Below are 16,020 nucleotides of genomic sequence, written 5' to 3'. Positions count from 1 at the left end.
TCCCGCGCACCCCTCGTATACACATACCCTGATGGAATCGCGTGTGGAACTTCCCGCGCACCCCTGAGATACGCGTACCCTGCTCGCACGGGCCCAATCGCGTGTGGAAATTCCCGCGCACCCCTGAAATACACGTACCCTGATGGAATTGCGTGTGGAACTTCCCGCGCACCCCTGGAATACACGTACCCTGCTGTAATCGCGTGTGTAACTTCCCCTGCACCCTGAAATACACGTACCCTGCTGATATCGCGTGTGGAACTTCCCACGCACCCCTGGAATACACGTACCCTGCCGAAATTGCATGTGTAACTTCCCATGCACCCCGAAATACACGTACCCTGATGGAATCGCGTGAGGTACTTCCCGCGCACCCCAGTGATACACGTAGCCCGCTTGCTGTGCTGGTACAGGGTTAGCGCAGCCCTTTGCGCTGGATTGGGTATATTGATGGCTTTTCCCTGCACGAGAGGCGTTCTTGGGGGCGTAACTGGCGCTGCTGCAGGGTCGCTGCGCCACTGTGCGCCACGGCTGGTTTTGGTGGCTGGAATCCATGAATACGCTGTGCGCAGAATTGGATTTTAGCGCACGCGGCTGGCGCAGGGATTCGCACACGCACACTGTGCGCCAGCCGCGTGCGCCCCTTGTGCGCTGGATTCTATGAATTACCCCCTAAATGTCTCTGCACTTTCAGATTTTAATCAACGTGATCGCTTGTCTAACAAACACATTTAATGTTATGGGCTCCAGTCGCAATAGTGCACTGGCCCTCATAAAGATAGTGTGTTTCTGGTGCTGTAGAAACCAGCAGTGTAAGGACCAAAACTGCCCCGTGCGTACACAAGCATACACGTACGCACACGCACAGTATCTCGCTCCTCCCTCTCCCCCACGCTGGAGTTCCAATGTTTACTGCACCTCCAAGGCTTGCTCACTAATAGCTACATAGATCGTCGATGCATACGGTGGTTCTCTCTTCTCTGTATGACTCACCAAGAGCCAGCCTCATCCATACACCTCCTGGAAAAACACATCCGAATGACCTACTTTTTCAGTCATAAATATTGATTTATTTATATAAACTAAAGGTCGCATGGGCAGAGTCAAGACAACGAGGTAAATTAGATCCTTGGAAAATAACAGAACTTAGCTGCATACTGGCAACCACTGGTTGCTTTTGATGCGGCAAAGAAATACAGCCACTTTTAATGTTCCCTTTACATCCGGGCGGCCTACACAATCTAGTGGAATTACTGCAATGGTAAATTACTTAAAGTGTTGGAATGGTTCTGGGAAACAGTGTGGCCGTTCAAATTAATTACAGATTTGCTTTTAAGCAGCCTATGTAAAATGAACAACAATAAATACATTTAAAAAAAATACAAATACAAACTGTATGTTTCTGAGTTTCCCAGTTTCAGGGACACACTATAAAACTGTGGTTTGATTGAGACAATGTCAGGGATTAGCGCTGAGATGCTTCTTTGCTTTACTCACAGTTTCATAGATTAGCTCCCAGAACCTTCTTTCCTTTGCCCACGGCCTCAGGGATAAACACTTGGCTTGTCTTGCCTTCACAGTCAATGGAATGCAGTTCCCAGCCCAGAGATTATCAGCATCTAGTTGAAGGACGCATTCCTGGAAGGTGATGATACTTGATTTTGCACATTCCTACCAGCAAGCATTTCTTCCCCTTTGCCTTTGCTCAGGGTAAATATTTGGGCATTGATATTATCACCCTCCACAGGCCAGTCAGCTTCCTTGTCACTAGCAATACCCATGTCCATCTCCTGCCAGCAAATACGTCTTTTCCCTTGTTTGGGACTTTTATTGCTGTGTTGTTTATTACCCAAGAAGATTGTCACACGCCTAGGCCACAGTCATAACTGTGTGCTATCTCTCTCTGTAATGAGATGTAGCCTTCCAGCTGTAGCTCTGTATGTGATCTTGCCTGAGTCTGGGATGTAGCCCTGAGTAGGCTTTTGGTTTTCCCCTTCTCTTTCTCTCAGTCTGGCTCCTATCATTAAACAAAATATAACGTTCCACGGGCTTCTATCTTCTCTTCTCCTCTAGGTCTGGTCTCTGCTGGTGTCTGTGATTAAAGCCATGACGTTGCTCTTGGCTTTCTTTACTCCCTATCAGGGGCGGGTCACAGCTACTGACTGAGGCATAATCCTCATCAGTGTTTTCGTTTTTCCACTCATTTCTCTGGATCAGGCTCCTGTCAGTATATGCAGGATTGTGGCTTTCTGGTATCCTCTAAATCTGGTATCTGCCATTGTCTGAGGTCTAAACCTCAACAAGCTTTTGAATTTCTCTCCTGCTTGGTTTCTAGCTTTTGCTGGGTCTGAGATATATAGCACTAAGCAGTCTCTTTATCACACTCCTTTTTCAGGTCTTCCATAGTGCCTGCCTTCTTAAGGATCTTAGCTCAGTCTGTGACACATTCTTCAAGGCTCTGCGACACTTCTGTAGGGGGCTTGACTACTTTGATTGCATAATTCAACCGTTGGTTAGGTTACTCCTAGCTTCACCAGATATATCCCTTTTGGCATGATTTCTACTCTTGTTAGCGGATCGAATCATTGAGCAGTTCAGGTATGGCTACTAAGCCTTTAAAAAGCCCTGCCACTTTCCCACTAGAACCAATCACCTCTGGAAGGAAGTGGCGGAGTCACACACCAACTTATCAGGGAGTGAGTACGCAGAATTTGCTGTTAGATAGAAGCAGGAGAGGCTGTGTTATTCTCTGATTCCCTCATGGACCTTGTCCTCTAGTTGTTTTGCCACTGTGAAGTTTTAGATATCAATGAAAGTAAGGGAAATTAGTGATGACAGTGGCATGCTTGATCTTTCACTTATTTGCGTGCAAAAGGTAGGGGAGCTTGTGGATACTTCTTCTCTGGTCACCGCTCCCTCACTACCGTCGTATTGGAGTAGCAGACAAAGAGCTACAATTTGGAACCCATGCATGAATCCATCCAACATTCCTATTTCGTGTCAAGTGTATGAAAGACGACATGCACTCAGGCAGCCATTCATAATATACCCTCACATTGAGGGAGAGGATGGATTCTACCAGAAAGGATGCCCATTGCCCCGATGATGCCAGAAGATGGCTATGGGTAATATGGATGAACTCTAAGTAAAGTCTGATGACAACACAATGATGTCATAAAGAAGATGTCCGACTATGCTGAAACAATATGAAAATACTTAGGAATGATAACGTAACTGAAGCACAAAGAGAAACAATTACCTAAAGACAACGTAATCACGAATATAAGAAGATGAAGTAACATGCTGACCAATAACTGTAAATATGCTGTAATGCAAGGTAGAAAACGCATATAGAACCGTGCTAAAAAGAGTTATATGCATAACCTTTAGGACAGCTATTGGAAGAAAATAGAGATGAAGGCAAGTGTTAAGAATCAACATGCTATCTCAAAATATGAGCCTAGGATTGCAAATTAAGGAACTGATGAAGAAGCTGTTTTCATGGGCAGAATAAGGGAGTACCTTGGTGAGTACCCTGGTCTGGGATCTAGGAGGCTATTTAATGAGATGGGTGTGAGGCACAAAGGGGGTCGAATGAACAGACCATGAGCATAATATATATTTCTGCTAGGATTAGGAGAAACAAGGACATTTTCAGGTGTCAAGTGTTAAACAACCACAAAATCAAAAGTCTATGTGAGGGGGGAGGGAGCAAGGCTCTAAAGGCCAGAAAGGGTAATGGCACCCTGTTTAATAAAATCAATAGTAGCAAATGAGAGGCTGAAATGAACAAACTTGTAGTCTCCTAACACTTGACTCAGCAGTCGAAAACAAGGGCTATTCATAAAAAAAACCAGATGGAGATAGCAGTCTGCTCACACTCCCTTGAATGTTCCAGAACAGTACGCAGACTACGAGGTTAACTACAAACAGAAAACCTTGGCTAAAGATTAAGTCGATTACATACAATGAGCTAATTGGAAAAACAAGGAATTAACTGACACATCTCGACCACATAGTTTTAGTTTTCACTCATGTACTGCTAAACAAGCCAAAAGTCCAAGGTTGCATGGGTTTGCCAACCAATTATAAAGCCTGCAGCGCACTTCTACATACAATGTTCATTCTACCAATATGCTGCCATATTCTCTGCTATAATGAGTACATTACATATGCAGAAGTAGTTCAGGGCGTGTCCTACAGACAAGGGCAACCCATGAGATATTAACCCTTATATTATTCTATAAGCAGACATGTTCCTCTAATCCAATTCTATAAGCAGACATGTTCCTCTAATCCAATCACACTTAATGTATGTAACAGTATATAAGCTCTGTGCAAACAAGATAACGTGTGAATATGCATGCTTCTATTTTGATATCTGTTATATCTCCCTGCTTTGTTTCAATGAGATTAAAGCAATATTTTACCATCTTCCTTGGGTCTGTCTGGTTATTTGGACTAATATATTTACTGGTAATTCCATTTAGTGCATATAAAATGCTTCAAAGTGTCATAGCACATTTGGTAGCAGAGGATGGTTCTGGTCTAATGACCTAAATCTTGGCCCAGATCCAGACCCTGGGCAATCACCTGCTCCTACCATTAGCCAGACGATCGCAGAGTGGAGCGTAAAAGAACACGTGTTCAAGATTTGGTTGGCAGGTCCCCCTTTGATGAAATTCATGCCCGGTCCCAGCAGGTGCCCTGCACTCTGAAAGCAAACATGTTGATTTTGGTAGAGTCGATGCCAAGGGACTCGAACTGAATAACGCATGTAAGTACACCATTGAAGGTGGTAAAAAGAAAAAGTGGGAGGGATTGTAATGTGGTGTATTACACATATAGAAAGAGTAACTGGATTTTTGGGGATTATAAAGAAGAGAAAAGATATATCAATTTCATTCGCCCATGATGGAAGGAAAGAGTACATGCTGGAAATCCATATGGGAGGGTTAAGGATTCCTGAGGCATAGAGCCAATAAGAAGGGTGTGTATTAAACTCAGAAGCAAAGTCATTAATAGGAGATCAGATACATTTACTAAGAATAGTATTATAAGACATACACAGGGGAACACATTGAAAGCACACATGTGTAAGCATTTTGCATGTTTAAACTGATAGATATAACATTACAGCAAAAATAAATAAAAATCGATTTTTGGTGAATCATTTAAATAAAGGATTGACATCAATCAGAAGACTAACATTAGTTTTTTAAAAACAATTGATAGAAAGTGTAAAGGAAGGAGCAAGAAGAACACGGTTACAAAAAAGATGGAAAGAAATCCTTAAAAATAAGCCAAATATTTTCATTAATAGATTACGAGCAGCGATTGATGGTGCTTGCTCAAAGAGATTAAAACAATATATGTAATACACCTAGAAAGAAGATTAACAGACTTGGTAAGTATCAGAAGTCTAAATTGACTTGTCATTGTGGAGGACACACCTCTTTTACACCTATGCTGAACATTGCCGAGGTATACAGACAAAATTAGGAAGTATCATTCCGAGTTGGTCAAGGGCACAACTAATAAAACACTTATGTCGTGGCCTCCACAGGGTTCATTATCAAAACCGATATTGTGTCACATGAGGACATATTTACATGCCACTCAGAAAAGAAAGATGTTAGAGAAAAGGTTGACAATTTTAGAACTCTAGAAAATGTACCAGAGTGAGAAAGAAGATCCAGCTGAGAGGAAGTGGATGCTTGATTAGCATATGGGAGAAGACACTTTTGGCTCCAATTTCCTCTCCTGAAAAGCAAGATGAACATACTGATGAGAAGGGATTTTATCCTAAAAGGAATTTAAGGCAGCAGCAGGGTATTTTGATCCAACATTTGAGTCCCCTGCTTAAAAAAGTTAAGAAACCATGGATGAGAGCAGGAATCGAGAATGTGAATACATATTAACACGCAACGAAGATAAACAGTGTGATAAGAGAAAGGATAAACACGACAGACAGATAGAGATAGATGGAAAGGCTGATAGACAGAAGGGAACAAAGGATACATATAAGGGCATGCCCATAGTACACAACAAATTCAAGGGAAGACAAATATTGCTTAAACTAGACGACAAAGGCATTGATGGATTTCGAGATAGAGAGGAAAGAGAAGAGCGAGAGAAGAGAGAGACAGAGAAAGAAGAACAGAGATTATACAAAAAAGACAGGGACAAAGAATGGGAGAAACAGAAAAGATGTGAGATGAGAAAAGAGGAGAGATTAGAAGAAGAGACACAAAAAGAGGCAGAAGCCAAAAGAATGAAGGTTTGCAGGTTGCAAAGTAGGTGAGAGGAAGAACAGTTAAGGGAAATAATGAGAAGAGAGGAATAATTTTACCAAAGTATGGGGTTTAAAAGATGACAAGATTGAATATTTATCCCACAGGAGCATAGTGGCCATTGAAGCACAAGAATGATTGGAAGAGGAAAGAGGGTAAAAAAGCCCTGAAGAGAGATGCAAAGAATGGTGCGATCAGCATGGACTGGTGGGCAGGACACAGAAGTCATAGAGCAGAGGTTTGGGAAACTGTACAGGCAAAGGAGGGATAGAGGCAGTTTTGGAGCTCAAGAGAATGCTGAAAGCTCCTGAATAAAGGGAACTGAAGGTAGATCAGGGGACGTCATAACAGACGAACATAGAACAATGTCTTCAACCTGGTTAGATCTTGATGATATAGAAGAAGATAACAGCCGTACGAGTTGGGGCATAATAATGTCAGATATAGAAAGGAAGGAAAATGAGAAAGAATGAGGAAAAGGCGCATATGGATTTTCAACAGACTCGAGCATAGAGAAAGGGGTAACATTGTCAGATTTGGAAGACCCCCATAGAAAATACACCAGAACCGACACCATATACAAATTGATCACAATCATGATTGTGCAGTACTTAGAACATAACGTTACCTTATCTAAGCAGATTAAGGGCATTGCCAGGGCGAAAACGAGCAGGTGAGGACAACGCTGTGTAGAAGACAAGGAGCATGGGCGGGTATGATTATGAATCAGGATTTTTACAATTCTGGCTATTAGTGAAATGGGCGGAGGGGAGGTAGACCACAATACGTTCCATGGCCCCAAATAGATAAGGAGAATTTAAAGTACACACCACCAAGTTTAAATCCCGGTGCAGGAAAATGGATATCTGAATTAGAAAAAAGAACGTCAGGAATGACCTTAGCCATAGACAATATTAAACACATTTTGGCTTGCCAGAATTGTGGCATCGATGTTCAGCCTTCCTCAGGGCGGATGAACCTCTGGGTCCTAAAATGGAAGGAAGGCCGAAAAAAAGATACATGTGTGTATCAGTGTTGCGTGTAAAACACAAAAAACAGTTTCCCTAAATGAACAATCAAAAAAACTTCTACAAAATATTCAAAATAAGTGTCCACTCAATACTCACACTGTAACTCGAACAGGGGTACAAGAAGCGTGTGGCCTTGTTTCAGCATACACAGAGTTCTATGGACTGGTTGGACTGACTCACATGGGTGCCTGTTGTTATCTCCTGGGAGATCAGGTCCCTAGAGTCATACGTGTATAGAGAGTTAAGAGTGCGAATTTTCCCCATTGAGCCGAATGTGGAATGGGGCATTCCCGAATGGGCTCAATGGGGAATGAGGAATTACTTTACCGCCAAACTCGTGATCTGGCGCTATTAGCGCCGGGGAGTTCGGTGGTAGGGCTATTACCGCCGGCAGTAATATCGCCGGCAGTAACACCCAAGTCGTGATCAGGCCCTTTGTGTCTTGCACATAATAATCTTCTTCTGGATTTTCTATTTCTATTTCTAATCATTTATATTGCGCCAGTAACTTGCAGGTCTTGGGGCGCAGATACATGGACACAGGATATGAACATAAAGTAACGAGACAGGCGCCTAATGGAACAGTCGGGTGGTTTTTGCAGACTGTTTAGCTAAAGATATGAGTCTTCACCTTCTTGCGAAAGCTTAGGTAGTTTGTGTTCTTTGTTATGTTGATGGGCAGATTGTTCCACAGACCTGCTGTAACAGTCAGAAAGGATTTACCTAGGCCTAAGTTACGTTTATGCTTTGCCACCGCAACCTTGTTTTGGTCATCTGATCTTAGAGTGCGGGTGGGTACATAGGTGTGTATATTTGATTTCAAGAACCCTGGTGTTTTCCCATGAATACAGCAATGTGCTATGGTAAGGGCCTTGAATTGAATTGTATTCTCTACTTTAATCCAGTGCAACTCTTTCCTGGAGTTGCTAATGTGGTCGAATTTGGGTATGTGCTTAATAATTCTGACTGCATTGTTCTGTATGATCTGGTAAACTTTGAGACATTTGTTATTTGCCCCTGCCATCAGGGCGTTACCATAATCCAAATGTGATAAAATGGTTCCCCTCGCCACTGTGGCACAGTTGTCCTATGATAGGTAAGGTCTGATGGCTTTAAGGAGTCTTAGAAAATAGCTACATATTTTTTTTTATATATTGTGACTGTGCGTCGGCTCCTAATGATGCTTCCATCATCATCATGCCCAGCGTTTTTACTTTGTCGAGGACCTTAATCTGTGTATATTCTATCTGAAATGAGTTATATTCTGGGGAGAGGGAGTTTCTGACCTGCTGGGAACCGAAGAACATCAACTCTGTCTTTTTTCCATTTAAGCACATCCAATTTGTGTCCATCTATTGTTCTATACTGGAGTAGATGTTAAGAAGGTTATCATTATCTTTTTTGTGATCGCCACAGAGTTCAAACACTAGCTGAGTGTCATCAGCATAATTCATAAAAAGGATATTTATCAGGTCCAGTATGTGGCAGAGGAATCTGAGATATATATTGAACAACAGGGGGGACATGATGGCTCCCTATGGAACTCTGCAGAGGATTTCTCTCTCTGACATGAATTTATCACCCCAATGAACTTGTGATGTCCTATTTTTTAGAAATGATATTATCCATCCTTTGGCTGCTGCTGAGCATTTGCCTGTTTTCCCCAAGGCCACTTCGAGAAGATCATGGTCAAGAAGGTTGAATGCAGCACTAAGTTCCAATAGGACAAGAAGGTCTGCTTTCCCTTTGTCCATGATACTGAGCATCTTTGTCTGAAGATCTATCATAGCCATCTCTGTACTATGAGCAGGTCTAAAGCCCGAATGTTGGGGGTGAAGAGATTCTGACATTTCTACGTGCTCCTGTAGTTGAGAAGTGGCTATTCTATGTGTAGTTTTCAGTAGGAAGTTACAATTAGTAACGGGCCTGAGATAACTGGGGTCTCTAGGATCCAGACCTGGTTTCTAAACCAATGGAGTGACAGTGAGCCTTTTTGTGTTCTGAGGGACTAATTGATCCCTAAAGGAAGAGTTGATGATTTTAAATAGTAGAGGTGAAAAGAGGTGAAAAGAGATCGGAATTATCTAGAATCATTTTAGCTGGTAGGATGTTTTTGGCACAAGAAGTTGGCTTCATAGAGGCTAGTGTTTCCTCTGGGGTGATGTTAGAAAAATTAAAGGTTTTGACATTGCATATGTCCTCTTCAGTGGATAGATTTGGGTTTTTTGATTTATTTAGTTGGGCTTTAGTGATTATATCTCTGGCTTTTTTCGATTTTCAGGAAGAAGGCTTTTTGGGTATTCTCAAAATCCTGTTGAGACGGAATGAAGGGAGGTGAGATGGCTTTGGGTTTTTCGATAGACTTCAGGATGCTAAATAATTTTCCTGTAGAGTTGCCTGCTAATGTGATTTGATTATCATAGTAGTGTTTTTTAGCCTCTGTTACCTCTCGTAAATCTTAACTCTGAAATCTTAAATGTTTCCTTATTCTCTGCTGGGGTTTTTTTCCATACATTTTCAAGTTTTCTCTCATTCCCTTTTAGTACTGACAGATCTTTTGTGAACCAGGTGTTGGGTTTAACAATGGATCTGCATGTTTTAAGTTGAAGAGGAGTGTTCTGGTCAGCCAGTTTTTTGAGATGGTCAAGTAAATTGATCATTGTGACTTCACAGGGGTCTTCTTCTTTGATATTATCATTAATATCTTTTATACAGGATTCTAGCTGTTGCCTGTTGATGTTTTTACAGTTTCTTTGGGCTATTTTCAATGGTTTATTCATAGTTTTATCTTGGATGTAGGGATGATTTGAAAAGTGACACTAAAATGGTCTGACTAAAGTCAGTGTTCCGTCTTGTAGTCATGTGTATTTAAGTTGTTTGTCACTACCCAGTCTAATTGGTGTCCGTTTTTCATTGTGGGTTCATTGTTGGTAACATGGACATCTACATTGTTCATTAGTCTCTCTAGATTGGTGGCGTCTTTATCTGCTGGGTTACCGTAGCATCTGTTAAGGTCTCCTACTAACAATGTGGCACAGTTAGGACCTTTGAGGAGGTTAAGAAGGTGGGAGAACTCTTCATTAAAATCAGGGGTACTTGAAGGTGGCCTGTATACGACAATCAAGTTAAGGCGGCTGTTTCCAGTTGGAAAGTATTTTAGGTGAAGAATTTCACTACCCTTACATGTAGATTTTCCTGGAAACAGGGGGATAGAACTCCTGGCAATAACTGCCAATCATCCTCCTTCACCGGATTCTCTTTTAGTGAAATAAATTGCATATCCTTCTGGGACTGCTATGTCACATGTCGGGCCTATGGGTTCTTTTAACCACGTTTCAGTGATAGAAAATATGTCTATGCCCTTCTCTATGATCCTATCCTGGATACATAGGGCATGCTTGTTCAATGATCGAGTATTGAGTAAACTGATTTTTAGCTCAGGGATAGGTTTTATTTTGTAGGCTGTATTGGGGACTGTGTCTCTGTCCGCCGGCCATTTTTCTGGTGTCTTTTAGTTGCTAGTCCCTCTTCTTTCGTGTATTCTAGACGTCTTTTATCTAACAAGATGTGTGCTGAGTTAATGGCTTTGTTTTGGCACTTTTGATTGTGACTATCCAAGAGCAGTTTAGCTATTTCAGGGTAAGGAATAACATTTTCAGTCTGGGTGCCCTGTGGTATAGGCTGTACTGGCGGTTTGGGCGAGACGGCCTGTATGTGCAAAGAGTTAGGTTCCAGGTTGACAGTTAATGTCAGGGTACTTACGCTTACAAGCGGAACATGATTCTGGTTTGGTTAATAAAGATATTTCTTGCTGCGGTGATTGCTGCTAGAACGTCCTGTAACCCAATCTTGCTAAGGAGAGACGTTGCGTCCCCACATCCGGCCACGGACCGGCATTGACCAGCTTGGCCCCTTCGCGCTGCCACATTCGCACCGTTTTAGGCAAGAAATGTGCCAAAAAGAACTACAAACGCTACTGGAAAAGGTTGTTTTTCCCGAGACCCGTGCGTGCAGGAAGCTTTTCTTCCCGATTCAAATCGCACTAAGGCAAGCTAGTACAGGACTAACCAAAATGTGCTGCTGCAATAATAAAGAGTGCAGCAATATCACAGTACAATTAGAGAGGTAAACTATGTCACAGTAAAAAATGCAATGTAGCAATTTAAAATAGCAGAATAAAATATCAATAGTCAATCCTCATTTACAAACAAACATGTGGAATTAAGGAGCTGTCGTGGACTTTATAGTCCGGCCAGACCGGCACAGACCGGCACAGACCGGCACAGACTGGCTTGCCCACTTCGCGCTGGCGCGTTCACGCCGGGTTAGACAAGAAATGCGCCAAAAAGAACTACAAAGGCAACTGGGAAATTTAGTTTTTCCTGAGAACTGTGCGTGCAGGAAGCTTCTGTTCCTGATTCAAATCGCACTAAGGCAAGCTAGTACAGGACTAACCAAAACATGCTACTACAATAATAAAGAGTGCAACAATATCACAGGGTAATTACAGAGGTAAAATATGTCACAGTAAAACATGCAATGTAGCAATTTAAAATAGCAAAATAAAATAGCAACAGTCAATCCTCATTAACAAACAAACTGGAGGAATTAAGGAGCTGTTCTGGACTTCATAATCCAGCCAGACCGACACAGACCGGCTTGCCCCCTTTGCACCGGCGCATTCGCGCTGGGTTAGGCAAGAAATGCACCAAAAAGAACTACAAACGCTACTGGGAAATGTAGTTTTTTCCTGAGAACCGTGCGTGCAGGAAGATTCTCTTCATGATTCAAATTGCACTCAAGCAAGCTAGTAAAGGACTAACCAAAACGTGCTGCTGCAATAATATGCCACAATATCACAGTACAATTAGAGAGGTAAAATGTGTCACACTAAAAAATGCAATGTAGCAATTTAAAATAGCAGAATAAAATATCAACAGCCAATCCTCATTAACAAACAAACCTGGATCTGTTCATTCAGTTGCCCATTTGAAGTAAGCTGTTCAGCCCATGAACTGACCTCTTATACGGCAGATTGCTATGTGTGATAGAGAATGTGCTGCCTGGACATCTATTTCACTAGCTATGAAGATATTGAATTTCTCCATGCTATAAGGCAGGAGTGCACGTACAAAGCATTCCTCCTTCCAGGTCCTACTTCCTACTTCTATCATATGCTGATACTGTATGTAATTCAGCAAGTGTGCTGTACTATCCAGGTAATCATTGAACTCATGATCATCTTCCCTAGTACCCCTCTTAGGTCTCTTTCTTTTCTTATGAGCTCCTATAATCATCTCATGAAGTATGTCAGCATAATTCCTTCTTACTGGACCAATTACCGAAACATTTGTCAGTGGACTTGGTGTTTTTACATGTACTACTTGCGTAGGAGAAAGTTCCAAAAGCCTCATCCTATTAACATAATATGAAGGCATTAAAGAGTCCTGTATAATCACCATACGTGACCTTCCCCTAAAAGGAAGCCTAGATTTATCTATCACAGGACTAGGTGTACCTCTAGAGTAGGGACTATTACATAAGGTCGCGATTGCCTGGTAGTTGCCACATCTGTACCCTCCCTCTGCATAGGAAGATACACAGGGATCCTTGCTTTATTTGGATCCAAATAGTAAGCAGTACATACTGTGAGTGAAATAAGAATCACAATAAACAAGATGCATGTATAGATAACATATATATAGGCCCACTTCATAGAGCAGTAGCTTCTTGCTCATTGTGAGGGCCTCTCATTATTAGCAACATTATTGTTGCTGTCGATATTACCCATTATTTTTAAATGAAGGAAAAATGTAAATGTATTTTAGTTATATCATGCAATACTCTGGCAATATCTTGATTTTCTCAACAAGCTCTTCAAACAGCTGGCTGATTGGAGGATGATTAATAGGGTTCCTGATGTACAGGAAAGAGTCATCCTTTCGCCAAACAAAATGTGAATGAGTTTCCAGCAAGAGGTAGAAAACTATATACAGTAGGCTCTGGATCTCTTCCTCCAAAAGTCTTATTCAGGACATTCTTAATATTCTCTCAGAATATAGAATAAACTGTTTGATTGTATCATGTAGCAATTTGTTAAGTGCCACTGTATTCCTTGGGTCACTCAATAAAAGTATGAGTGTCAGTTTGTCTTCCAACAAGATCTGGGCATTCCTCAATCAAATAACGGAAAACCAACCCTAATAGTCTATGAGCATTCTCATCAAAAAGGGGCAATTGTTTTTTCCCCACTGTAATCAGGATACTGGAGAATCTGCTCAATTATAGCTGCGAGCAATCTCCTCACGATTGGGCCATTCTTAAGATCTTGCAGGAACATGTGAATGTTAGAAGTTCTCTCCCAAGTGCAGGATATGCACAATGAATGAACAGAAAAACTGTAAGAACGATCCTGTGAGCGTGGCTATCAGGCACTACCATAGGTACCTCTGAAAAGAAACTCAATGAGAAAGGAACTGGGGAACTGTTCCCTATTTCAGTCGTCGAAAAGGAATTCCAGATCTGGCATCTTTCCTTCTCAATCAAGACATAAATGTGTCTCAGTCCAATGTTTAGCAAGCTCCTGTGGCTCAAGAACAAATAGTCTTCTTTCACTCCTTTTTTAGCAGCTTAAACGAGTGTCCCGAAACAAGCCACAGTCCGAAGTATTCTTTATCTGTTTATTTGACAGTCTCTGTGTCCTTCTTCCTCGTCATGAATCTCGTCTGCATTGCTGAGGTTCTTCCCCGATGCGTGCTTCCGATTTGGGTGGGGGTGAAGAAGGGGGTTCTCCAGCGTAGATCTTTACGTATCTAAGAAATATCCACGCGCACCTTTCTAGCACTTTCAGTGCTGACATAGTTACCTCCTCCACGACAAACGGGCCGTTACAGCGTGGCTCGTGCCATTTACGCGTGAAGCTCCTAATCAAGATCTGATCACCAGTGAAATTATTGGGAAGGCATAGTTCTTTAAATCCGGTTGTTGTATGGTCTCCATCTGTATTATGAGCCCCAGGCCCCTTCTGCTTGAGCTCATCTGAAATGACAGAGATACCTGTAGTCATACATGTTAAGTAGGCATGTAACTCCTTTCCTAACAATTCTGCTGTCGTCTGGGCATCACCTCTAGTTCTAGATGGAGGTGTGAGGGGTGTCCTCATCCACCTCCCTTTTACTCTTTCATGGGGCATAAGATGGTAGTCGTAACCTGGTGATTTCACAACGCATACAATGGCAGTGGTAGGCAATGCAACCATCCTTACTCAGGGTAAGCTTCAATTTGGCTATTCTTTCTTTAAGCAAGCCGTTGAGTCTCTCACAGGCTCTCTTAGCTTGCAGGAAATAAGCTGATGAAAACTTGTGCTTTATACTGAGCACCTAGCTTATCTGTTCAAAGACGTCATTAACAAAATGGGGGCCATTATCTGATCTTTATACTACATATATTCCCCATCTAGGAAACACTTCTTGCACTAAATATTTCGCTGTGCAGGTGGAATCTGGATGTGTACATGGACCAGCTTCAATCCACCTTGAAAAGGGACAAACTACCACTATCATATATCTGTATCAATTGCAGACCTGCAGCATATCGCCATGGTCGATATGTAAATGCTGAAAGGGACCATTAGGTCTCGGGATGAATCTTCTAACTGTACGCAGTGTGTACCCAGCAGTAAACCTTTGACATACAATGCCGTTTAATACATAAAATGCAACGTGTTCTAACAAATTCGGAACAAACCATTCCTCTGCAATGGTCGCTGCAAGACTTTCTCTAGTGACATGTGCAGGGTAGTGTAGCTGTTCCAACGGCACACTTAATAAGGCTACATGCATCACCAGTTTACCAGTGCTTTCCTGTAACCACAATTATTTGAAAGGAGTAAAAGAACACCCCCTCCGCGTCCACAAGTCTTTCTCATCTTGTGGTTCTTCCCCTTGAATTTCCATTAATTGAGTTTTAGACAAGTTATTAAAGCTTTCATGCACACTCATCATTACCACTATGCTTTCATTCACATCAGGAATATCATATTTCATAATCTCTTCTGAATATGCAATTCATTTTGCTTCCTCGTGTGCAGCTTGATTTCCACATGAGATAAAATCTGCCTCTTTAGTGTGAGCTGTGCATTCAACTACTGCGATAGCTACTGGGAGTTGTAGTGCTCCAATGACTCTGTCCAATAAGGTGGCATGTTGCACTGGAGTGCCGTCCTCTCTGAGGTAGCCCCTCCTTTTCCAACGTGCTAGCCCTACGCGCACCGTCAATGTCACGTAGGCGGAGTCACTGTACACGGTTACCTCCTGGTCATTTTTCTCAAGCATGACAATCAATGCAACTAGCTCTGCAGCCTGTGCTGAAAAGTGAGATGGTAGTCGTGCACTTATCAATACTTCAAATTCCGTATTGGCTCTGTGCTTTACCACCGCAACACCTGTGTATCTCTGTCTTTCATTCTGATTGCCGCCACAAGGATAAAGGGGACACCCCCGCAACCCCCGGACCTTTTATACCATTTAAGGGGAGTGGGGGACAACCCCGCAACCCCCGCTCCCCTTAAATGGTATAATAGGGTACACCTTTACCGGGTCAAACACAGCATTTTTGCCACCATTTTTTTTGATTTTATTACCTGATACCGTATACTGTATAGTATGCTGAGCATGGTGTTGCATCTAGCATTTAAC

Source organism: Ambystoma mexicanum, chromosome 11 (assembly GCF_040938575.1).
Source record: "Ambystoma mexicanum isolate Mex_15411 chromosome 11, UKY_AmexF1_1, whole genome shotgun sequence".
In the NCBI taxonomy this organism is placed as follows: domain Eukaryota; kingdom Metazoa; phylum Chordata; class Amphibia; order Caudata; family Ambystomatidae; genus Ambystoma; species Ambystoma mexicanum.
This window is presented reverse-complemented; position numbering follows the sequence as displayed.